The 26,209-nt window shown below is 33.5% G+C and overlaps 2 pseudogenes; both read right to left on the reverse strand.

The window, feature by feature from the left end:
* Positions 1–2,627: 2,627 nt before the first annotated feature.
* LOC120149030 lies at positions 2,628–5,094 on the reverse strand (annotated as a pseudogene).
* A 6,847-nt stretch (positions 5,095–11,941) lies between these two features.
* LOC120149087 lies at positions 11,942–13,779 on the reverse strand (annotated as a pseudogene).
* Positions 13,780–26,209: the final 12,430 nt, after the last annotated feature.

The raw sequence follows: 26,209 nt of genomic DNA on the forward strand, positions 1-26,209 counted from the left end.
CCACTAATCATTAGGGGTGTTTAAAAGATTGATTTTGCCATTGACCGAATTAAATTTCTCAAAACCAAATTACTCGATATTTTTCCTTTAACCATTAATTGAATTGAATTTTGTTTTGAAAATCATTAACCGAACTAATTTTTTTTTTTAGTTTTTAGTTGGATTAATTTGAATTGAATAGAACTATTTTTTATTGGGTAAAGTACACAAATGATCCCATGGATATAGGATACATCTTTATTAAGCCCCTCAACTATTAAAGTTTTAAAATAGTCCTCCAAATATAGAGTGTTGCTTTGTTGAGTCCGTCGACTATTAAAAGTTACAAAATGGCCACCTACTATTCATTATGTTCCAAACTCGTCTTTTTCTGTTAAAAAAGTGATTGTATTCTGAGCTAAACATTAACTTGTTGACTGTGATATGATAAAATTTGATCCCAAAATCTCAAACCATTATCATATCTCAGTCATCATGTTGACGTCCAACTTAGACATCCACCATTTTTTTAATGGGAAAAGGATGAGTTTGGAACATAATGAATAGTTAGGTGACCATTTTGTAACTTTTAATAGTTGAGGGACTTAACAAGGTAACATTCTATAGTCGGAGAACCATTTTATAACTTCTAATAGTCGGGTGACTTAATAAAGCAACACCCTATAATCGGAGGGCCATTTATGTACTCTACCCTTTTTATTTGAGTTAAAAATTTAATCACACCTTGACAATTTAATGGACCTTGTGATTAAAAAATATATAGGTCTTAACTCTTACTAAGCTTAAGCTTAAAATATATATTTAATATATATAATATATCACACGAAAATAAGGACCATATAAACCTCTTTTGAAAGTATCGTGAATAATTGTAGGAACTGCTTCATGAATCATACAAGTGCCGGTTGAGATGTTCAATTCTATCAAACTGTACCACATACTCATTTGAAACCAATTCGACGGCATAAACGTTATCAACTTGTTCCACACAGTCAAGGCATATGTAATTCCAATTAATTTTGTAAACTCGGAGATTCAAATTCCATTCGAGTCCCTTCAATTTATATTTGAGATTATATTTTAGTACTTGAAAACGCACGTACTTGACCAGAACTAGGATAATTTAAAAATACATTGACTACGTCCTCCGAATATATGGCAGTTCCTTGTCTTTTATGCATGCCATATAGAGAAGCAATTTAATAATAAGGGCAAAATTCTATTTAAAAAAATTAGTCTTTATTCATTTGATATATAAATATATTTGTGCAGGGTATGGTTGTATGGATAAAAGTAATAAGTTAGGTGGAAAACATCACATGGGCTGAAGAATAACATGCCATGTGTTTCGCCATTACAAATTATTCATGAAAATGACCTCTCCTATACTCCCTATCTGCTTCTAAATTAGCCCCATTTTTCATTTCATCTCAACAATACTAGAATCCAGTAATTGTTTCGTATTATATATACTGTTTTTTTTTTATAAATTATCGATATTCGATCTATTAGCCAACTAACCTACCTCGCAACAGTATTAGCTAAGAGTACTGTAATAACTCTAATGATCGCATGAGAATGAAAAGCATCAGCATCAATACTATACAATCATGAATGCCAATCACATAACTGTTATGTGCAAAAAATGGACTTAATCATGTTCAAATTAGGGTAGTCCTAAGGTATTAATTTTCAAAGATAAATTAAAGGAGTCGATTGCGTTACGGATTTTACACCAAATATTTCGCAGAAGCATCCAACTTGGTTGATACCAAAAGAAAGCTGTCCCGCATACTTCATTTTTAATATGTCAAATTATGGATGTACTAACAAAGATTATTTGTTTGACTGCAAATTATAAGTACCAAACATGCAAGTTAAAGCTGCCGCCGAGAAACAAGGATTGCTAAATGTTTCTTTTTGGTTGGTCAATTAATATATAACTAACGATCAACATTTTGCTAGCCTAGCATGACAATTTTAATAGTGTAATTGAAAAAATATGTTGAGGGCTTTTTTTTTTTATTATACCTTCTGTTAATATTGATTAGAGTTCAGGGAAAAACATTTAGCAACTCTTCTTTTATATACTTATAGCAAATAAAAATCATCATATTTTAATGTGAGCAAATTGCCCTAGTAATAATACATTATATTACTTGCATCATGATTTTATGGACTTATTATGTATGTCATGTTCATTTTGCAGTAATATTAATCACAAAAGAGGAAATTCTGACATGACTAAAGTTGGATGTTGATTTTTTATATATATATAATGGACGGTCTAGACATTAGTCTTTTATAATTGATGATGAGAATGAAAAATTAACGATGGGGACACCCGAGCCATTACTGAATGAAGAACTTAATCTGTATGGTGGAATTTAATATACAAATAGCATTCCATCAAGTGACCTCAATACTTAGAGTGTTGCATTTTCTGTAAAGATTATGTATTCGAACAGTTTCATCTGCGGAGTCAATAGTTAGATTTTAAACATGTATTACTTTGTAATTACCTTAGATATAAGTGATTTAAGAATGCAATTTTAACATAGGTAACCAATGAACCCTAACAGAGATATTTAAGCTATTAACAACTGAAGGCCTATGTCCTAACCATCTTTTTTCTAACATTTGCTTTAGGCCCTTCACTACACCTACACTTCATCAATCTTCACAAATTCCTTTTCTGCTTGTTTCTATTTACAAAATAAACAGGGAAACTTAAGACACCAGATGCATCGTGTGATTGTCGAGAATCTAATGGATAGATTGGTGTACGAGATGAGAGGAGAACCGCCATTCTTTTCCTAATTGAGATCGATATCGACCCGCTCCGGGTTTGCCCTTTCTGTCTGATTGTTAGCTAATTCTATGCCTAGCTGACCTTTGTCTCCCGCACCAAACGCGTAAAGCTTCCCGGACTCGGAGAGTGCAAATGTATGAGCGTTCCAGTATATCGAGTTTGTAAGGCTGATCAGTACCACCCGTTCATTCACTTGTTTCAATGACATTACCAGCTCTGGGCTCAACACATTGGCATGTCTGTTTCCCTGCCAGATAAACAAACAATGAACGAAAATGATGACAGTTAATCCGGTGAACTATTTTACTTTGGCAGATCAATGAACAAAAATGGTGTCAACTTTAAAAACGAAACAGATAACGAGCAATGGCCTAAACAGATAACTGAGGTCATGCATGCTGCAAATCCTCTATTTGATTGAATAGAAACTATGTAGAATCTTCTGTAAACCGAATACAAGTCAAAAACTACATGACGTTTAAGGGGAAAGGAAATTCAAACCTGTCCTTCAGCAGCATATTATGTCCAAGGCTAGCAGATTCACCACAACCGAAAGAGTATACATCACCATCGTCGATACCACAAAGGTTGTGTAGTCCCCTGTTGCAACATGAACTGCTTTGACATTGCTTAATGCCTCTACAACCTTTGGAACTGATTCACACTCTTCATTTCCATGACCTAAGCACCCATAACGTCCCCAACCCCACGTGCAAACCCTTCCATCCCGACCCACAACAGCAGCATGCCAAGCACCAGCAGCAACCACCATTGGCTGAAGGTTCAAAACTTGAAATTGTTCAATTAATCGAGGGAACTTTTCATCAGTTCTTGAGCCATGTCCAAGCTTTCCGCCCAAGCCACACCCAACGGAGTACACAGACCTAATAATTCGGAAAAAAGGGACAACAAACAATCAATAGTCCTATAAAACATTCAAATATACATTGATATATGACTACATATGGAACAACAACATCGATGGACTTTGTGAGTCTACAAGTCATCAAAATCATTGTTTGGATGCCAAATTTAAAGAGCCATTTGATAAGGTATTTGGATGAACTCACATGCCACTTGGTTGACAAGCTAGGCAAAGAAGGTAGCAGTATCCAGCCGCAATTTGCACCACAGGTATGTTCTCAAGTGCTCCCAATAGGGGCTGGGGCTCCACATCATTTGGCTCGGTTTTGTGACCAAGTTTGCTATTCTTGCCCCAAGAGAATGTATAAACCCTGCTCTCTCTCGATAAAACAGCTGTGAAAAAGTTCCCAATTGCAGCTTGGACCACAAATATGCCTTTCAAAGACTCAACAGGCTGGGGAGTTGTAACTAGATTAGTTCCTTGAACCCCATATTCTGCTTCGCCAAAGGAATCCTTTCCAAAGGCATAAACTTTCCCAGCATCACTAATCAGCATTGTTCTGCCAGCCCCAGCGGCTGCTTGGATAATTCGAATGCCTTGCAAAGATCTACAAAATAACGGAGTTCCATTAACCCTTTGCATATACTTTTAAACCATCAGGCATATTGCAGAGATACAAAGTATTTGGCAACCTTATTTGCCGAGGCCGCCAGTCTTCTTCAGTATTGCCATGTCCCAACTGTCCTGAGCTATTAGAGCCAAAAGAGTACACTGCTCCCATTGATGTCACAGCAATACTATGACCAGGCCCGGCAATTGCCTGTGATTTCTCCCTCCTGCAACATGCTTCCCCAGCAAGCAGAAACCTCAGGACCAATTTCCACGATCCCCCACATCTCCGCTTCAAACTTTGACGTTCTTCATCAGTCATTGGCTTAAATATAACTCTTCTTTGGCACATGTCAAGAGCAGCAAGCTCCGATATGGACAATTCAAAATCGGGGGCAAAGTTTGCAGGCTGCCTGAAAAAGGAGCATGTTGCCTGGAATACATGTTAACAAAATCAAATCAGTCAGCATTATCAATTCCAGCATTTCAAAGGAGCTTCGTGTTCAAAAAACTAAAGAAAAGGTCCACTCGCCTCTAGTTTCGCAAGATCTTGAGGATCCAAATTACAGGCGGTGAGGACATGAAGAACGGAAGGATTGGCAGCTAAGGGGAATTCTCCGGGAGTGGAGTCCCAAAGCAATGGCGTACTTGTCGCAGAAATGCAGATACAGGAGCAGCAACAATAGTAGTAATCGGTTGATCAGGTATGTTATGGTATTGTACGGTAGGGGTTCCGCTCGTTGAGGCATCCATGGGCACTGCCAACTTTTGAAGTGCCCAAACTTGGCAAATAAGATTATCCAAATTGCTGACAATTAGGAAACATGGGTACACAATAATCACTAAGAAACCCTCCAATGATCCAAACTACCCCCTAACTACTAAACCTATGTCGACTTATCAGTTCAATCTACAAGTGCCGAAAATATCTACCTTAAATAATGGATTGATCAGCAAACTTGAAGTCTCAACCCTACAAATAGAAAAACCAAAAATAAAAACAGAAAAAAGTTCTCATATAAACTCCTTAAAATAATTTTACACCACAAACCATGTGATCGTTTCACAAATCACAAACCAAAGAATACTTTCTTTTAAACCTCTTGAGCAACTTTATCCGAAAATGGACCGGTTTGGATGCTCCAAATCGAGACCGGAGAGTCGAAATGGTAAAGCACAAGCAACACCAAAAACTATGACGAAAAGCCGTGGAGATGATGAAAAATTGACAAATTTTAAACAAGGAAATTTAAGGAGGAAGAACCAAAAGAAGAGAATTTCGAAAAGAAGAATACCAGTCCTCCATGAAAAGCATATTCCACACTTAAAAGAAAACCCAGAAAAGCAAAGAATTCCTCATGAAGGGGAGACACTCCTGTTTACGTAAACTCTCTATTAAAATAAGTAAGATTGATCATTGACCTGATCAACAATCAATCAAGCAAGCAAAATCAACATCCACCGTTCAAAAACCAGGGGATAATAAAGGGGGGAAACCATTTTTTAAAGAAACCCAGATCATCCAAACCATCACATAATCAAAATTGGCGAAGTACACTGGATCACGTAACCTTGAGAAGCAGAGGAAGAAAACGGAGAATCGAAAGAACAGAGCAGAATTACATGTTTTAATAATATGTCATTTAAAAATCAAGGCAGAATAACAAAGAGATGAAAATTACATATAAAGAACCCATGATTCCTCAAAAACCCATCAGCAACTATCGATAATTGAAGATAAATTAAAACCCAAGAAAGAGGAAAAATTCATATCAAAATGGATTCAGACTAGGATTTTTTGAAGGGAAAAAAGGATAGAGAATTGTTTTGAGATTTCTCTTATTCTCCATATGAATACAACGCAAGCTTCCTCTAAACTGTGGTAACTGACTTATCACAACCTCAGGTTCAACGAAATCTGAGGGGCTAAATTATTAATAATATTATTATTTCTTTTTTTTTATCGCAAAAAGAAAAAAACTTGATAATTTGATAAGAGGTGGGTAAATAAAAATAGACAAGGACCCTTTGGTTTTTTTAACATGGACCAGTTTTACCGGAAAACGCTAAATCCCCCTGTGATTTCCGAAATGTATAACCGGAGATCCGAATCGCCGATCGTAGACGATCGGAATCGGTAAAGTTTACGATCACCATTAACAAAAAAGAATAGCATTAAATAGAAAGAAACTTAGATAATTTGACCTGTAAACAAAGAGACTGAGTTTAAAACTGAGTGAGCAAACCGTAAACTTGGTTCTTACTCTCTTTCACTTGTAAGGGCGCTTTCAGAAGGGAAAAAAGATTGTCCTTTTTTCTGTATTTGGGAGAGAAAATGTCACTGCAAATTGCAAACCAAGTAAGAAAGACTTGATACATATATAAGACTGTTTTCTAAAAAAACCTTTTTAAACTTCAAATAATATAAATTAAAATTAATTTTTATAATTTATAAGTTTTTAATTTCTTTCAAACTTAAGTAATACTAATTAGGGGAAAATGCGCAACGTTGTTAAAACTTAAACTTATCCACTTATCCTATAACTTAAAAAATTAAATAGTATCAATGTTTAAAAGTATTATTAATTTTTGAGATGCGTGTATTATTAATAATTTAAAAAGTATAAGTAGATATTAGATTATAATTACTCTTACTATAAAAAATTCATATATTCTTTAAAATTTTAAAAAAAATCAATTTAAATTAGAGAAACAATTAGAACACAAATAGTGCTAGTGATAATCATCTAAGTTTAAGTATTTTTATTCACAAAATATGTATGAACTGATTTAAGTTCAAGCGATATTATTTATAAGATGTATGTGATTCTTTTTATACGAAGGTTTGAGTAAATTTATTTAAACACGATATATACTACTAATATTTCGTTTAAAAATATTTTTATCCATGTTTTTAAACGATGAACTTAACTAATTTAAATATTTTAATTTAAAGTTTGTTTTGTTTAAAAAGTTATAAATAAAAGTTTAAATTATAAAAATTATCCATTTTTTTAATTCGCGAAACAATCAGACCAAATTTTTAAGTACCTTTGTAATTTCTATTAATTTAAATCCTAAATATATTGTTCTTTTTATGTTATCCAAAAGTTTTCTTGTGTATAATTTATATAAACTTCATTACAAAATCTTGTATATTTTGGTGTTTCCATCCTAATTTTTAGGGATGGGTATGAGATTCAAACCGACGGGTTTCGACCCGACACTATCGATCATGTCGGTTTTTTTAAAAGAATTTCATATTCAGGCCAGGTTTTTTAATTGTTATGTTCGGGTCGGTTTTTAAGATATATATTGGGTCGGGTTCGGGTCGGGTCTCGAATGAGATTTTTTCTCGGTCGGGTCGGGTGGATCAAAAATCCGACTCATGCCATCTACTAATTTTGTCATTTTTACGTTTATTCAGTAAAATATGTATGTGAATTAGGATGGTAAATGGGACGAGAAAGATTATAAGTTATTGAGTTTAAAAATAACATATTCATTTTCATTGGCTGTCATTTTGTTTAAAGGAAAACGTAAGTTTTAGATATGTTTGTACAAATCAAATTATTTCAATTATTAAAGGAATTACTGTTATCTTTAGAGATTTTGAGTCTGTTTGTTGAGTTCTTGATGCACGGGGTGTATGATGAAGCAGATATAACCGAGGGCCAACATGTATACCCCTCAATCTACAGAGATGCCGTTGTGCCGAAAGCTGCTGCACCGACTATAGACGAAGCTGGTAGAAATCATTCAGTTCCCTGTTTCCGGTTAACGGACAAAATCAACTGGGCCTCTCACTCTTTAGTTAACTCGAGATCCTGGCTTCCTCATTACCTTGTTTAGCTCCTTCCCGTCTTCCTGTGTCTTGTTCAGAATCTTTGTTATCTATATTGGCTGTACTTGTGTATACTTCTACTGTTTCCTGAGATGTAAATATCATGATAATTAGAAAATAGATTTAACGACAACAAAAATAACTAAAGAAAATGAATGATTACTAATGAAATAGAAAAGGGACTTTAAATAAATTTCTTTCCATTATAGGGAAAAAGCACACAAGATCCAAGAAATTTTTGTGAGCCAACCATCATTTATACCTTCTCTACATGTTCTGAAAATCCATTGCTCTTGTTAAATGAGGAAGCCTTCTTTTGATCTTTCTTCAAGTGAGAGGTCACCGTTTACAACTCCTTTCTAGTGGCATTCAATTCGGAGAGAGACTTCTCAAGCTGGATTTGCTCTTCCTTGATTGTATCGTCGTTAAGTTGCTTCGCTGGATTCTTTGCACCTCCTTTTTGATCCCACACCTTTTTATCCATGAACATAATTTTGACTTTCGTTTCATCAGAAAATGTCTCAATCTCTCTATATCGTCGATGAACTCTTCAACTTCTTCATCCTCCAATCTTTGTTGTTAATCGTTCGATGGGCCAAAAATTGGACTATATTGGTCCACTCATCGTTCTCTCACGGTCCAACATTCAAATTGATCTTCCATCTATCTGAGTTATGTCCCGTCAACCTGTTCGTTAAGTTTTTAACGACGGGTTCTAAAATAAAACAAAAATTAAACATTAGATAAGATTTTAAAAAGTTGAAAATTTAGATACTAAAATGACTAAAACCGATAATTTAATTACTAAAAATGTAATTTACCTATAAAATATTACTAAATTTAATAATTTAAAATATTGTTAGTGGCGAATATGAGATGCAAATGTTTTCTTTTTCCTTTTTCACTTGGTAATTAGAAGGTGGAAAGGTTGGTGGATACTTTTATGAATATAATTAGAGTAACTTAAAAAATTCATCATTTAGCTTTCTCATCATTCCTATTTTGATAATTGGAGTTTAAATTTTTTTAATATAATCATTTAACTTTTAAAATATATATTTTTATCACTCTATTATCAAATAATTAATGATGTTACGATATTATATACTCACCATAATCAAATTTATACCCAAATTACATCAATTGTAATCAAGGTAGTGTGGCTAAGCTAAAGAGAAGTGGGGGTTTCATCCAAATCACAAAGAAAGGAGTGTGGCTAAGCAAGGGGCTCTATTTCTAGATTCAAACATCAAGGTAGTGTATTTCTAATTCTTTAGAGTGTCAAGACTTTCATAAATATAAAGAATTTGATAATATTTGGATATTTGAGCATTTTAGGGTTAATTTTTGAATAATGATTAAATCATGTTTTAGGTGTAAAGAATACATTTTTATGCAACTTTATAACCCTAATAACTCCCTAAAGCTTTAGCACATGATTAGGAGTAAAAATAAGACTTTAGAGATGATTTTTAGTTGTTTCTCAAGCCTAAATAAGACATTTTTTGGTTCGAGTATCGATATTGGATGAACAATATCGATATTGGATGATTTGGGACAAAAATTAGAGATTTCCAACTGGGAATATCAATACCGCTGGGGAGAGTATCGATATTGCCCCTATAGTATCGATACTCAAGGTAACAATATTGATACTAGGCCTAAATTTCAGCACAGAATACATTTTTGGTACTGATACTCGTAGGGGTATCGATACTTGACCACAAGGTATTGATACTACAAGTAGAGTATCGGTACTACCCACCTTAGATGATTATAGATCTAGATATTTCGAATATGTATGAAAGTCGCATAATCATAACTCGACCGATTACATATTCGACCCGGTTAAGGTCTGTAAGAGATATGGATGATCCGAAATGATAGAACTTAGTTTGTGGGGACGTACATGGCCAAAAGAGCTCAGAGACACTTGTAGGAGTGGGTTACAACCAGAGTAACCTTAGCAGGCATAACACATCCAAGTATCTTTAATTGAACACGTAACGAATATATAAAAATGAGGGATCATTGTAGAGGGTGTGCCGACAAGCAGTATAACCAAATTATTAAACTATGAAACAATAAAATCATGTACTATAAGAACGGTTGAGAGTGATGGACGTAGAGTTGTCCATTTAATTTGAGGGTGAATTACGGGAAAGCTTAATAAGAGTGAATAGAGTATCGTTACTCAAAAATAAACCCGAATCAGATATCGAGCTAGCTAGTATCACAACCAGTGAACAACAGACATAATGATCATCGAAAAATCATGAAACTCTTAGAGATAGAACTGACTAAAGCGCTCTTACGAAAAAAATGACCATGATAGAGCAACTTAATAAACTAATTGTAGTGATAGGCTAATAAACCCTTGTGTAACGTTCTAGATGAGAATGAGCAATAAAACAACTAGTGAGAGGACGACCTCACTTTAGTGTGTCTAGCTATGCTATAGTGTAGCCAGGCTAACATGGCATTGTTAGTGTGCAAGGCACTTCAGGAGCTAACTAGGCACGAGGCTGAACAATCACGAGGAGTGGGTTAGAGATGTTAGTACTTAGTAGGCCTTTGGGCCCTTAGATATACATGTATAGTTGCATCATTCTAATACAACATATATCCTTATAACTTGGCTTGATGGTTATGTAAGACCGAGCCAATGCTTCAATTGAGCTGGAATTGTACCGATTACTATAAGATGATCGGGTTCCCCTTCAATAATCTACCTGATGGCTATGTGAGGGCTAGGAGATCATTCAACAGCTTAGTGGAAATTTCACTGATGTTATGTGACACAGGTTTCCTCAGTTAACTAGTGTCTGATGGCTATGTGAGACCAGATACTAGTAAGTATTGCATTTAAATAATGCACAAGAGCGTTAGTGTTATGTTCAGATAACGCATAGTAGTTACAGTCATTAGGTTTAGAGACCCTTTAGTGGTGTACTCATGATGAAGCCCTTAGCAGAGGATTAAGGGAATCATGAGACCCTACTTTAATGATAGAACAGTTAAACCCTAAGTAGATAGCACACGATTAAGATCATGCATTTACATACTCCTTAATACCATCTCTTTAACATACTTATGTTTATAGAACTCATAATGTTGCTCTAGATTAGTGATTATATTGTTGGGCTTTGTAAGCTCATCCTTCGGATGTTTTCTATTGGCAGGTCAGTAGCTTGAGCAGTTCATGGAGCATCATCGCAGCAGAACTTCCAACATCTTCTTTAGAGTATTGTATTGTAGCTTTAATGGGCATATGTATTCATAGAACCTTACTCATGTATTCAGATTTATAATTCAGAGTTTGTATTATTTTGATTTTAAACTATGTGTCACAAAGCTCTAATTTTTATAAAGTTTTGTGTAACTGTTATTCATGCTTATTATGATACCATTTAGCTTATTTGAAAAGAAAATGAACATGTTTTGAAAAACAGGGTTGTCTCAGTGGCCCAATGTAGTAACTTTAGGCAGGGTGTTACATCATTTGTCAACTTTTAGTTCCTCATTTTTCTATTTTTAGTAATTTTAATTTTTTATTTTCTTTAATGCGGTTTTGTTGCTACTTTGATTTAGTTTTATGGTATGGTAAAGTAATAGCTAATGGTGTAGTTTATATTGGCTCGGGATTTAAAGACAATTTAAACATCTTCATATGGGAAGTATGTGTTCTTTTGTAACTTATGACAAAGACTCAAAGAATGTTCGAGATACATGTTGATGACTTAAGAGACCTATAGATTAGAGGTATACGCTAATGACTTAAAAGAAGTATAAATCATTTATCTAATAAATGTTAAGAATAATAATGCAATGTAAGAAGCTGCTCCGGTCGCCTTCGGAGGGCAATGGAGAGACGCCAAGCGTCGAGGAGGGCATCAGGTAGAAATCGTGCGAAACACCATTGAAGGGCATGAGATCAATAAGGCGTGCATCGTGCTTCGTATCCTATTTGGCGGATCGAAGCTTTCGGCAACGGCACAAACATCGACGATTTCTGGATTATGGCTACTTTGCTTGCTAAATTTGCTGCCACATATAACGGCACCTGCCACATATAACTACTTAGGTTTTTTTAAAATTAAGAGGATCTCTTTATTTTACTGAAATTGATTTTCAGAAAACATTGTTTTTATTATTTTAGTATTTAATTAATAGAAATAGATTGATCAATGTAATTAATTTTTCTAGTTAACATAATATTTCAGAAGTTTAAAAAAATTGCTTGCTATCTGATTTTTCGTAATTCATTTTCTAAAATTTTCACTTTAAAATATAAATACTCAAAATAACATTGTTTTATATATTTCATATTTGTATAATATTTTAATATTATTCTAGTAAAATATTAATTATTAAAACATATTTATTAATAATTTGAATAATATAATATTATAATTATAGTATTATAATCAATTATATTATTTTATGAAAAACGGACCTTAATTTGTATTTGATGTACTTTCGTGTCATGAAAGGTTCTTCATTAAAAAAAATGCAATGCCATTTTTAATTAATAATTGAAAAATATTTTTTCAAAAAGAATATGTAGTAGCTGAACTAAAATATTTTAAGAATTATTTGTCTGGTAAATAAGTTTGGATTTTTATTTTATAGTTTTTATATTTTAATACTTCTTAAATATATTTTAGTTTATTATTCATGAAAATTAAGCTGTAAACTGTTGCATGAAAGAATGACATACCTGGCATTGCACGTCAATCCCATTTGGTTTATATTCCATATAAAGAGATCTCGATAATTGATCAACGTACCTGCATATCATATCTACCAATGATTATGTTGGGTAATTTTGAATATAATATGATTAAATATATGTTTAATTTTTATATTATATTCATAAATAAAAATTTTAATATATTGATAAATGAATTTAACTTTTATATTTATTTATAATTGATTAGATTGATTTTTCTAAAATTCGTATTTACACTGTAAGCCACATCATTTCCAAAGAATTTAGAAAAATGTGTCATTTCAAAATAGAAACGGGCAGGCAAACGCTTTTGTGGCGGCATAGATCGTGTAAAGAGGATGCGATGGCACAACAACTGAAGCACCGGAGCCGACGTTAACAACCGCACCGCGCTTCCCGTTTATCATCCCCGCCAGCACAGCTCTGATAACCCAAGTCGTCCCTTCCAAACTAACCCTAATAATCCCCTTCACCACTTCCTCCTCCACCTCATGTAAATACATGGCTTTCGGGTACGTTACTCCCACATTGTTAATCAACACTCCAACTTCCACCTCTTTCACAGCCTCTTTTATCGACTCCAGGGTGACCGATGCATCGCTGCCGGAGAAATCATGGGCCACCACCTTGATCTATATCTGCGGGAAATTTTCTTGGATTTCGGTCGAAACTGTTTTGAGCTTGTCTGGGTTCCTACTGACGAGTATGAGGTTGAGTCCTCGACGAGCTACTTGGTCGGCGAAGGCTTTGCCGATGCCGTCGGTGGCTCCCGTGATGAGAGCCCACGAACCGTAGTTACTGAGGTCCTTGGGGGCTCTTAAAAATGTGGAGAAAACCCATTTGAGAAGGGAAAAGGATTGGTTGAGGAAAGAGATTAAACCTAGAAATGAGACGGTAAACAGCCATAGATGTTGCATTGTTTGCGGAGGTTGATGCAGATCCTTCGCTGGTTTGCAGTATCGAAATAGAGATTTAAATAATGATTTGTTATTACACGAACCGAGTAACTTCTAGTGATAAAATAATTGTTATTATTTTACGAGGTTTTAGATTTAAATACAAAAATTATTAGGAGTATGAATCTTCAATATCAATAAAATAATTAAAAGTTATATTTAAATAAATACTATATTATATTTACCTCATATTAATCAAAAATTACAAAATAGAATAACGATTTGTTATTGATTTTAATAATGATATCACTTTAAATTATTATCGTACGACTGTTCGCAAAACAGTTGCTTTCAATAATAGAACCAAACCAACCGATGTTCTAAGAGCAACTAGAATGAATTAAACCCAACTTTATTCTAGTGCCTTTAAATATCATCAAATTTATTCAACCCGTCGGTTTCATGAATAATTACAGTTCGCAAAACAGGCATGGGATCAGGGCCGGCTTAATACATATGTCAGATGGGCGACGACCCAAGACAGTATGTAGAGACATCAGTTTTCACCATTAAAGCCACCCGCAGTGAAGTCAACCTTCCCTTCTTTATTTTCAACTACAAGATCCATATCCATTATATCTTCGAAAGCTCTTTTTATGGCCCGATCCACTATCCCCTGAGTTTTGGACTCCACCTCTTCTATTCAATACTTGCTTAGGCTGTGGAAACTCTCCATCAGCAGCCACTAACACATCCTAGGCCCAATCATCCCCAGGTACAGTTCATACATGGCTCCCACGTGTTTTGTTGTTCACCATACAACCATCCTCATGCACAAACATATCAGCCGCCTATTTTCTATTTGAAAGAAAAAAGCATAAATAAATGATTTCGTCATTAACATGTAACTTGATTTAAAATTAATCATTACAGTTCATTCTAAAATAGTTCAAAATCAATCGAAAACATAAATTTTAATTTAAAATTTGTATTGATTTGAAAATACAATTAATATTAAATTTATTAAATTTTATTATTCATAATTTTGTTTAGATAAATAAACAAATGAACTATAAATAAATAAATTATAGTTACAATTTCAAAAACAAATGAATAATTCATACCATAACAATTGAACTATATAATAATAATTATATTTTAATTTGATAAGTTTCAATAATTATCAAAGGATTTGGGTTTTTATTACCAATGATTATATGCATGAATGTATAAATTGTCAGAGAACGCAATGACCCTGAGAGTTGAAATGTTATATCTCTCCATTTCACCAATCACACAACGATATTTATATGTTTCTCCATCGTTCTAAAAAATTATGATGTAATTGCTCGAGGTGATATTGTTGTGAGCAAAGTCAACATATGTGATAATCCTACGATTATGATAACCAAATTGTTACCTATAATTAAGTTTGAGCATTGCTTGGACTTGGTCAGCGTTCATTACTGAAGAGTACCTATTTGAAAAAGTGTGTTATGGAAGAGGTTGAGAAAAGAAATCGTGTCAAGGTGAAGATTGTATGATTAAAAAAGAAAATTTAGTTAGAGTATGGTTTCTTCTTATGCAACTTTCCTTTTATTTCCTATCCTTATAAAAATTTATTTATGTTTTATCTATTATACGGTACAAGTATAGGGGCATAAAATTATTATCTCGCACAGGACATTAAAACTCATTGGACCGGCCTTGCATAGGATCTAAATTTTATTGCTGTCGATCTGAGATTAATCTGACTATTCAAATATAATTTCATGTCTTGTGTTAATCATATAGTTTAATGAAATAAACTTAACAATCCTCTGCATTCATTTATATTATTTACTTTCACGTATCCAAGTTAAAAAAATAATATTAACATAAACTCATCAAATGATGTTAATAAATAAAATAAACGTTATTCTTTTAGAGATTTTAGATTTAAATAATTATATTTATTAAATAATACATTTTTAATAATTAAAAATAATTATAAATAAATATTATTTTATAATTCCTAAATTATTTAAAAAATTAATATCAATATCTCATTTAAAAATACAAATGTACGTATTCTACCAACGACTACGTCGCTATCTATTTTCCCTCAAAGAACAAAGCAAAGCTGACAAGCCTTTAACTCCCATACCTATTCAAGGGAATTCTACCGTGCAATAGACTTAATATATAATTAAGAAAAGGTGTTATTGATTTTTTAATAAAATCAGTAATAAAATTACTTAAAACGTTATTATTTATAGTTAAAACATTAATGTTTTTAACATTTTGGTAAAGTGCCGAATAATAAAACTGGTAGAAATAATAATGTTTTAGGTAGAGTTTTACCGGATATGTTAACAAAACCGATAAAACGCCCAATAATAACAAAATTAGTAGAAATAATAATGTTTTAGGTAATTTTTTATTTTTTTTGTTAAAAAATTAATAACAAACCCGCTATTATCTTTCCTTAATCGTATATTAAAGTTGTCACACGCGGAAATTTTCCCAAATCAAGCCTGTACTTACCATTATTAATGTGTTGTCAACTATTTACTTTTTCAAACAATTTGTTACGCCGCGCAATCTAAAAATATTTTTGAGGTGATTGTACATGTTAACAACATAGTTAAATGCATTGAACATAAATAAAGTTTCAAAATATATATTATCGATAAAATAAATAACTAATAAAAAATTTAAATTTTAAAATAAATGGTATGTATCTCGGAATAGTTGTGATCCCTCACTGCTCACGTACCACTTCATTTATTTAGAAATTAATATCATACATAAAAGGGGAATTCTATTCTTAATTATATCTTTATTTTCCTTTGAATTGGGCGATAGAATAATAATATTTATGGTCTCGGGACTCATAAATTCTGATTAATCTCGTTAAAAGTTAAATGTTAGAAATGTTTAGATAAGAAACAACGAAAATACTTGTATGATATAAAAAGTGAAAATAATCATGTTAATCGATCATGATCCTCGAGATGGTAAAAGACTTAAAATTTCTATTTCCTAAGCGAGAGAGGCTAAATTATCGAAAGTATCTTACACATGAATTTCTCGAAATGAAAAAGTTAAATTGAATGGAAGTATTGTACTTATTCGAATTGTTAAAACGATAGAATTATTCTGGAAACTCCTACGTGAATGAGATAACTTGATTAATAAGTGATTTAAGTACCCCCAAAGACCTTGAATTTAGCGAATAACTTGGATAAGTATGGAAACACTGATGATCTTATATATTGTACCGTCCATAAGGGTTTTGAACCACGAATAAAACATGTCGACATTTCCTGATATCGTTGCAATGTATAAATGAAATAAAGACCATTGGAATATTTGTTCGTCTCCCTAAGATCCATTCTGCGATGATTATGAAAATGATCAATTGACAAGAGTTGTAGGTATTAAAGAGTGAATACCCTTGAAGTGCGACGATTTAACTGGTTGACAGACATCATTGCCCGGATTTGTATAGTTCGAGTTAACTCGATATTCCGATAAATTGACACAAATCTTAAATGCCCTGAATCTTCGTTTCTCCCTTAGTAGCTCAAATCACTAATAATTCTCCAAGAACCTAATGCCCAAATTGCCTCTAATTTCCTAGATAATGGAATTACTCATGTCATATTTGAAAACATGAGTAACTCTGATGCAAATGATTCTAAATATTATCTGCTTACATAGTGCCTCCAAAAAATATTCAAATATTATATGATCCTGATAAATCACGTTCGGAATAACTGATGAATTCATCAGCTATCAAACCCTTTTATGGGGATCTCATCTCTGAATTTAATCAGTTTACAGAAGTTTCACGACTCCCTATCTGATAAATACCAATCACCTCCAAATAATATATGAAACCTCTAGTGTGTTCCCTAATCACACAAATGTTTCTCTAATTTTAAAAGTATGTATGTTATCTGAAATACAATGTAACATCCCAAAATACGAGTTAGTGACTAAATCGTAAAACTTCAGAGTTTGGTGATTTAAGTAGGATATTTGTATAGTCCAATGATTTGTTCGGATATATTTCCTGAAAGTTATTAGTAATTATTAAAGGAATTAAAGGGCAAAATGGTTATTTAACCATTAAATGAATTAAAATGTGATATGTTGGGGATATATACGGGGGAAACGGATAAGAAGAAATATATAGAGATTCTTCTTCTTCTCCTCTTTGTTCTTCCATACGAGAGAGCCATATTATAAGGTGAGTTTTCTGATTTGTTAGTTATTTGTTAAATTAAAGGTTAGGTTTTGATCATTAGATGATAACTAAGCTTAAGGAAAGCTTAAGTTGTCTTATGATCAAAAGATGAAGAAGTTATAAAAGATTAAAGGAAACGGGATTTTATATGAAATTATAGAAAAGAGTTGATAAGTTGAATTTGAAGTTAAATATGACTTGTCATCATGTTAATTAAGGAATATGAAGTGTTAGAATTGTATTTAGAACATATTGAAATTTGAGTATGATTCTTGAATTACATATGAAGGATAGGATTTTGAAGTTATAGATGATTTTCATGGATATAAGTTGGTTTAAGTAATGGTAGTTGAGTTTAATGACATGGTAGGGGTTTAAAATAGAAGAATTGAATGAAGAATTGATGATTGTCGGGCTTAAAATATAATTTCTGGGTAGAGGGAACCGATACCCTATGAATGGGAATCGATTCCCCCACTTGAACGAAATATTCCAGTATGTTCAGGGGGTATCGATTCCCTTAGGGGGGTATCGATTCCCCCTAAATGAAAAATGGAATTTGGTTCTTTAATTTGGTTTAAGTTGTTAACATCAAGTTTAAGGTTTAGGCTTCTGATATTTGTTTTAAAATGTTATATTTATGTAGATATTGAGTCTAAACAAGTTCCAGAATAATCAGAGGATTAGGATTGAATCAAAGCAAATAAGGCTAAGGTGAGTGCAATTTTAATTGTACTTATATTATTGAACGAACATTGGCTTGCGATGAGCCAATGATGGAGTTACTATGGTAAAAAGTGACTCCTAAAATGTTATTTGATATGTGATTCTTACATGTACATGAATACATGATATGCATAAACATAAGAGCATGAAACATAAGATATATGATATATGATATGATATACATGATTATATGCATATGTGAAATAAACTATGTGAATATATGAAATGACATATGAATATGCAATACGTGATACATGTGATATGATATGAAATACATGGTTATACATACATGTGGTATGTGAAAGAAAAGAAAGAACAAGTGATGAGAAATGTATTCATCATAAATGCCCACAGTATATGATACGAGAGCTATAAGTATAGTTTGCATGCCAAGAGTTGAGGGTATTGTAGTCCTTCAGGACATAGTCCTTCGGTACGTAGTGGTCCTATGGGACATATATAGCAGTCCTTCGGGATGAATACTGAACCAATGTTCGGTGCCCATGAGGGAATTTATACGAGCTGTAGTGACAGCATTAGTGCACAACCTCAATGTACTCACATACATTTGTTCTCAATAACAAATGCATGGGCAATTGAAATATAAATTAAAGTGAAAGTGATGCAAAAAGGTAAGTTTCATGTGTGCATGACTTGGTTATATATGTCATATGAAATATATACATGCATATTGAAATATCATGATCAAATGGTAGGAATGCATATTCATGAATCTACTGTTACATGTTTATTTATTGCCTCACTAAGTCTATAACTTAGTGTGTAAGTGATTTACACGTAGGTACCAAGAAACAAGAAGAGCAAGAATAGAAGTAGCAATGACAGTGTTATTACTAGAAGATCATATCAGAAGTAATCGACAAAGTAGGTATTTTGTTGTGTATAGAGTGTTGGTATGTAATAAGTCATTAATTATAAGCACTCTGATCGAGTTTGTATTTTGTGGTCTCTTTTATGTAAATTAACGTATTTTGTTTTAAACAAAGTTTTAAATTCCTGGGGTTTTTCTTTAAGAGTCAAAGTTTGGAAAGTCAAAGTGATACCTCGGACTCGTATTCGAGTCGGGTACGGGTTGGGGTGTTATAGTTAATGGTATCAGAGCTAATGTTTAGTTGATTCTCGGTACAAACTGGAGTCTAGAGTGTTTTATAAGGTATACATGCCAACAAAATAGTGAAAACTTCTGATCTGATGGAATAGTAAGTATATTGTTATGCTAATAGAACTATATGATTGTATTTTTATAGATGTCCGGACAAGGTAGTTCTAGAAATAAAGTGGGAGATGATATACCCGCTGAAAGAAGTAATTCACCTGCCCTGGCCAGGAAGAGTAAAGAACATACACCCTCTGGAGTGCCTGTGAATGATCAATATGTATTCTTTAGAACTTTAGACGCAGTATTGACTTATTTTCAACCTCCTGTTACTTCAACTCCAAAAATGAATATTGCAAAAGAGTTGAAGGGTTTAGGAGCTCCAGAGTTTAAAGGGGAAGCTGATGAATGTCCTGTTAATGCGGACTTTGGCTTAATAATGTGAAAATCATGCTTGAGGGACTTCATTGTTCCGATGCTGACAAGCTGGATGGAGTCGTCTCTTTGCTTCGAGGGCAAGTGAGAATTTGGTGGACCAACGTTACATTGAGAATGTCTGATGATCAAGTAACTTGGTCCTTGTTTTTAGAAGAGTTCAAGCATAAGTACATTGGAGATCAATTTGTTCGACAAATGAAGCAAGAGTTCATGAATATGAAGCAATGAAATCACATTGTATATGAGTACGAGTATGAATTCAATAAGTTGAGCCGCTTTGCTGCCGAGCTTGTTCCTACTGAGAAGGATGCTTGTGAGTGGTTCGTAGTGGGGTTACTTCCTTGGTTGGAGGAAATGTTAATTGTCTTAAATTTATCTTCGTTTCAAGAAGTAGTCAACCGTGCTAAAGCTCTGAAAAAAAGCTCAGAACGAGAGATTTGAAAATTCAAGGACTCAAACAGTCAAGATAATGGGTGCTTCTTCGAGTTCTGCACCGTCAAAAAGAGGTAGAGATGCTGGTTCTTGACCTCAAGCTAGATCAGAGTCAGTGGTATCCTCAGCTAGAGGATCAAATTCGATAAGAGGCAGAAAAACTCAATCAGTGGGATTTGGAGCTGGAAGATTTAACCAGAGTCAAGACAGACAATGCCCACATTATGGAAAGAATCATTCTGGGATATGTAGAAGGATTTCTGGAGCTTGCTTTAGATGTGGGGACACCAAACATTTTGTTCAGGATTGTCTTAGGGTGGTTGATGAATCTACACAGCCAGAGAGGTCTATTTCTACAGGCCAAAAGGGAAAAGGTAGAGGCAGAGGAAGAAGTCAGTTAGAGTCATCTGCTCAACAAGAGATACATTCCACTTCTCGAGTGTATAATCTCAAGACTAATGAAGATCGGGATGATCTAGAAATTATAACAGGTACCTTTCTGTTGTTTGATAATCATGTTATGGTATTGATTGATACGGGGTCTACATATTCATACATTACTAGTAAGTTAGTGAGAGAATTGAACATTCAAGAAGCTACTAACAATGAGGTGATAGTGATAAATCCATTAGGGCACAAAGCTCGGGTAAATATGGTGAGTTGAGGGTGTCCCATACGAATTCAGGGAATTGAATTCCCTGCTAATTTGATGGAATTACCTTTTGAAGAATATAAAGTGATACTGGGAATGGATTGGTTATATCGTTATTATGCTAATGTTGACTGTAGACTAAAAAGAGTAACGTTGAGAAGTCCAGAAGAGGTAGAAATCGTGGTATTTAGTGAAGGATGGAATCCATTGATAAATGTAATCTCAATGATGACAGTAAAGAAGTTATTGTTACAATGATGTCAAGGGTTCATTGCTAGTGTGGTAGATGTAAGAGACAAAGACAAAGAGATTAAAGAAATTCCTATCATGAGAGAGTTCTCTGATGTATTTCCTGCAGAATTGCAAGGTTTACCTCTGGACAGAGAGGTAGAATTTCAGATTGAGATAATGCCGGGAACAGCGCCTATTGTAATGGCACCATACAGAATGGCTCCAAAAGAGTTACAAGAATTAAAGATTCAATTACAATAATTACTGGACAAAGGTTTTATTAGACCAAGTGTATCACCTTGGGGAGCTCCAGTTGTGTTTGTTAAGAAGAAAGATGGATCAATGCGACTCTGTATCGACTACAGGCAGCTTAATAAAGTGACTATCAAGAATAAATATTCACTTCCTCGAATTGATGACTTATTTGATCAATTAAAGGGAGTTTCAGTGTTCTCAAAAATTGATCTACGTTCGGGTTATCATCAATTAAAGATTCAAGAGAAAGATGTTCCAAAGACGACGTTTAGAACAAGATATAGTCACTATGAGTTTATCGTAATGCCGTTTTGAGTTACGAATGCACCAGCTGCTTTCATGGATTTAATGAACATAATTTTTTAACCCTATTTGGATCAGTTCGTGGTGGTTTTCATTGATGATATTTTAATATATTCAAAGTAAGAGGAAGAGCATAGTTCTTATTTGAGGATTGTCTTGCAGAATTTACGAGACAAGAAGCTTTATGCTAAATTCTCTAAATGTGAATTCTGGTTGAATGAAGTGGCATTTCTTGGACATGTAATTTCTACAGAAGGAGTTCGAGTGGATCCTCAAAAGATTAAAGTTATTTTGGAGTGGGAAGTTCCAAAGAATGTGTCAAAAGTTCGAAGTTTTTTAGGGTTAGATGGTTATTATCAAAGGTTTGTTAAAAAAATTTCAATAATAGCATTACCCCTAACTAAGCTGTTGAGAAAGGAAGTAAAATTTACTTGGACTCACGAATGCCAAGAGAGTTTTGAAAAGTTAAAGAAGATTTTGACAGAAGCTCCAGTGTTAGTCCAACCTGAGTCTGGCAAGGACTTTGTAGTGTATAGTGATGTGTCTCAAAATGGCTTGGGATGTGTATTAATGCAAGAAAGCAAGGTGGTGGCCTATGCTTCGAGACAATTAAAACCACATGAGAAGAATAATCCGACACACGAACTGGAGATGGTTGCAATAGTGTTCGCTTTAAAGATCTAGTGTCATTACTTGTATGGTGAAAAATGCTACTTGTATACGGATCACAAAAGTTTAAAGTACTTGATGACTCAGAAAGAGTTAAATTTAAGACAGAGAAGATGGGTTGAATTTTTAAAGGTTTATGATGTTGTGATTGATTTCCATCCCGGAAAGGCAAATGTGGTAGCGGATGCCTTAAGCCGAAAGACGTTTGCAACCTTATGAGCTATGGATGCTAAACTATCATTAGGCGGAGATGGTGCAATTTGTGCGGAATTGACTATCAAACCATCATGGTTAGATCGAATTAAAGAATTGCAAGCTAAAGATGAAAAATGTTCAAAGAAGTTGCAACAAATAAAGAATGAAGAGTGTACAGATTATGAGATGAAACTAATGGAACCTATATTATCAAGGGAGGCTAGTGATCCCAGATAATAATGAATTAAAGAATGATTTATTAATGGAAGCTAATTGTAGTCCATTGATGATGCATCCTGGAGGAAACAAAATGTATATGGATCTTAAAAGTCGATATTGGTGGCTTGGAATGAAAAGAATAATTACAGAATTTGTATCTAAGTGTTTGACTTGTCAACAAGTTAAGGCTGAGCATCAGGTTCCATCTGGACTATTACAACCAATGTCGATTCCTCAATGGAAATGGGAGAATGTAACAATGGATTTTGTAACAGGGTTGCCTTTAACTCCGAATAAAAGAGATTCAATCTGGGTGATTGTAGACAGGTTGACTAAGTCAACTTATTTCATTCCGATACGAGCTGATTTCTCTATTGATAAGTATGATGAGTTGTATATCAGATAGATTATACGATTGCATGGTGTACCTATTTCCATAGTTTCTGATCAGGATCCTAGATTCACATCACGATTTTGGAAGTCTTTACATAGAGCATTGGGCACACAACTAAACTTTAGCACATCATTTCATCCTCAGACGATGGACAATCCGAACGAACTATCCAAATTATGGAGGATATGCTAAGAGCTTGTGTAATTGAATTCAAAGGATCATGGGAAAGGTATTTGTCACTTGCTGAATTTGCGTACAATAATAGTTATCAGTCTAGCATCAAAATGGCTCCCTATGAAGCTATATATGGGAGAAGATGTCGTACGCCCTTAAACTGGTATGAACTTAAGGATTGAGAAGTTATTGGTCCTGAGTTGATTCAGGAAACGGAAGAGAAAGTTCAAGTAATTCAGAATAATCTGAAAGCTTCATCTGATAGACAAAAATCATATGCTGATTTAAAAAGGAAAGAAATTGAATTTCAAATCGGAGATAAAGTGTTCTTGAAAGTGTCTCCGTGGAAGAAAGTATTGAGATTTGGACGTAAAGGAAAATTGAGTCCTCGGTTTATTGGACCATATGAAATCGTTAAGAGAGTGTGACCAGTGGCATATCAATTAGCTTTGCCACCTGTTATGGAGAAAATTCACAATGTTTTCATGTTTCAATGCTTTGTAAGTATCGATCTGATACCTCCCATATTATATCACCAGAAGAAATAGAAGTGCAATCGGATTTGACATATAAGGAAGAACTGGTCCGAATTTTAGCCCATGAAGTTAAACAATTAAGGAACAAGACTATTCCATTAGTCAAAGTGTTGTGGAGAAATCACAAGGTGGAAGAAGCGACGTGGGAACGTGAAGAGGACATGAAGATTCAATATCCCCATCTCTTTGTACAATGAAAATTCGAGGACGAATTTTCTTAAGGGGAGAGATTTGTAACATCCCAAAATACAGGTTAGTGACTAAATCGTAAAACTTCAGAGTTTGGTGATTTAAGTAGGATATTTATAGTATAATGATTTGTTCAGATATATTTTCTAAAAGTTATTAGTAATTATTAAAGGAATTAAAGGGCAAAATGGTCATTTAACAATTAAATGAATTAAAATGTGATATGTTGGGGATATACGGGGGAAATGGATAAGAAGAAATATCTAGAGATTCTTCTTCTTCTCCTCTTTGTTCTTCCATACGAGAGAGCCATATCATAAGGTGAGTTTTCTGATTTGTTAGTTATTTGTTAAATTAAAGGTTAGTTTTGATCATTAGATTATGACTAAGCTTAAGGAAAGCTTAAGTTGTCTTATGATCAAAAGATAAAGATGTTATAAAAGATTAAAGGAAACAGGATTTTATATGAAATTATGGAAAAGAGTTGATAAGTTGAATTTGAAGTTAAATTTGACTTGTCATCATGTTAATTAAGGAATATGAAGTGTTAGAATTGTATTTAGAACATATTGAAATTTGAGTATGATTGTTGAATTACATATGAAGGATAGGATTTTGAAGTTAGATGATTTTGATGGATATAAGTTGGTTTAAGTAATGGTAGTTGAGTTTAATGACATGGTAGGGGTTTAAAATAGAAGAATTGAATGAAGAATTGATAATTGTCGGGCTTAAAATACAATTTCTGGGTAGAGGGAACCGATACCCTATGAATGGGAATCGATTCCCCCTCTTGAACGAAATATTCCAGTATGTTCAGGGGGATCGATTCCCCTAAATGAAAAATGGATTTTGGTTCTTTAATTTGGTTTAAGTTGTTAACATTAAGTTTAAGGTTTAGGCTTCTGATAGTTGTTTTGAAATGTTATATTTATGTAGATATTGAGTCTAAACAAGTTCCGGAATAATCAAAGGATTAGGATCGAATCAAAGCAAATAAGGCTAAGGTGAGTGCAATTTTAATTGTACTTATATTATTGAACGAACATTGGCTTGCGATGAGTCAATGATGGAGTTACTATGGTAAGAAGTGACTCCTAAAATGTTATTTGATATGTGATTCTTACATGTACATGAATACATAATATGCATAAACATAAGAGCATGAAACATAAGATATATATGATATACATGATTATATGCATATGTGAAATAAGCTATGTGAATATATGAAATGACATATGAATATGCAATACGTGATACATGTGATATGATATGAAATACATGGTTACCATACATGTGGTATGTGACAGAAAAGAAGAACAAGTGATGAGAAATGTATTCATCATAAATGCCCATAGCAGTCCTTCGGGACGAATACTGAACCAATGTTCGGTGCCCATGAGGGAATTTATACGAGCTGTAGTGACAGCATTAGTGCACAACCTCAATGTACTCACATACCTTTGTTCTCAACAACAATATACATGGGCAATTGAAATATAAATTAAAGTGAAAGTGATGCAAAAAGGTAAGTTTCATGTGTGCATGACTTGGTTATATGTCATATGAAATATATACATGCATATTGAAATATCATGATCAAATGGTAGGAATGCATATTCATGAATCTACTGTTACATGTTTATTTATTGCCTCACTAAGTCTATGACTTAGCGTGTAAGTG

This window comes from Hibiscus syriacus, unplaced genomic scaffold (genome assembly GCF_006381635.1).
Source record: "Hibiscus syriacus cultivar Baekdansim isolate YM2019G1 unplaced genomic scaffold, ASM638163v2 tig00110988_pilon, whole genome shotgun sequence".
Taxonomy (NCBI): Eukaryota; Viridiplantae; Streptophyta; class Magnoliopsida; order Malvales; family Malvaceae; genus Hibiscus; species Hibiscus syriacus.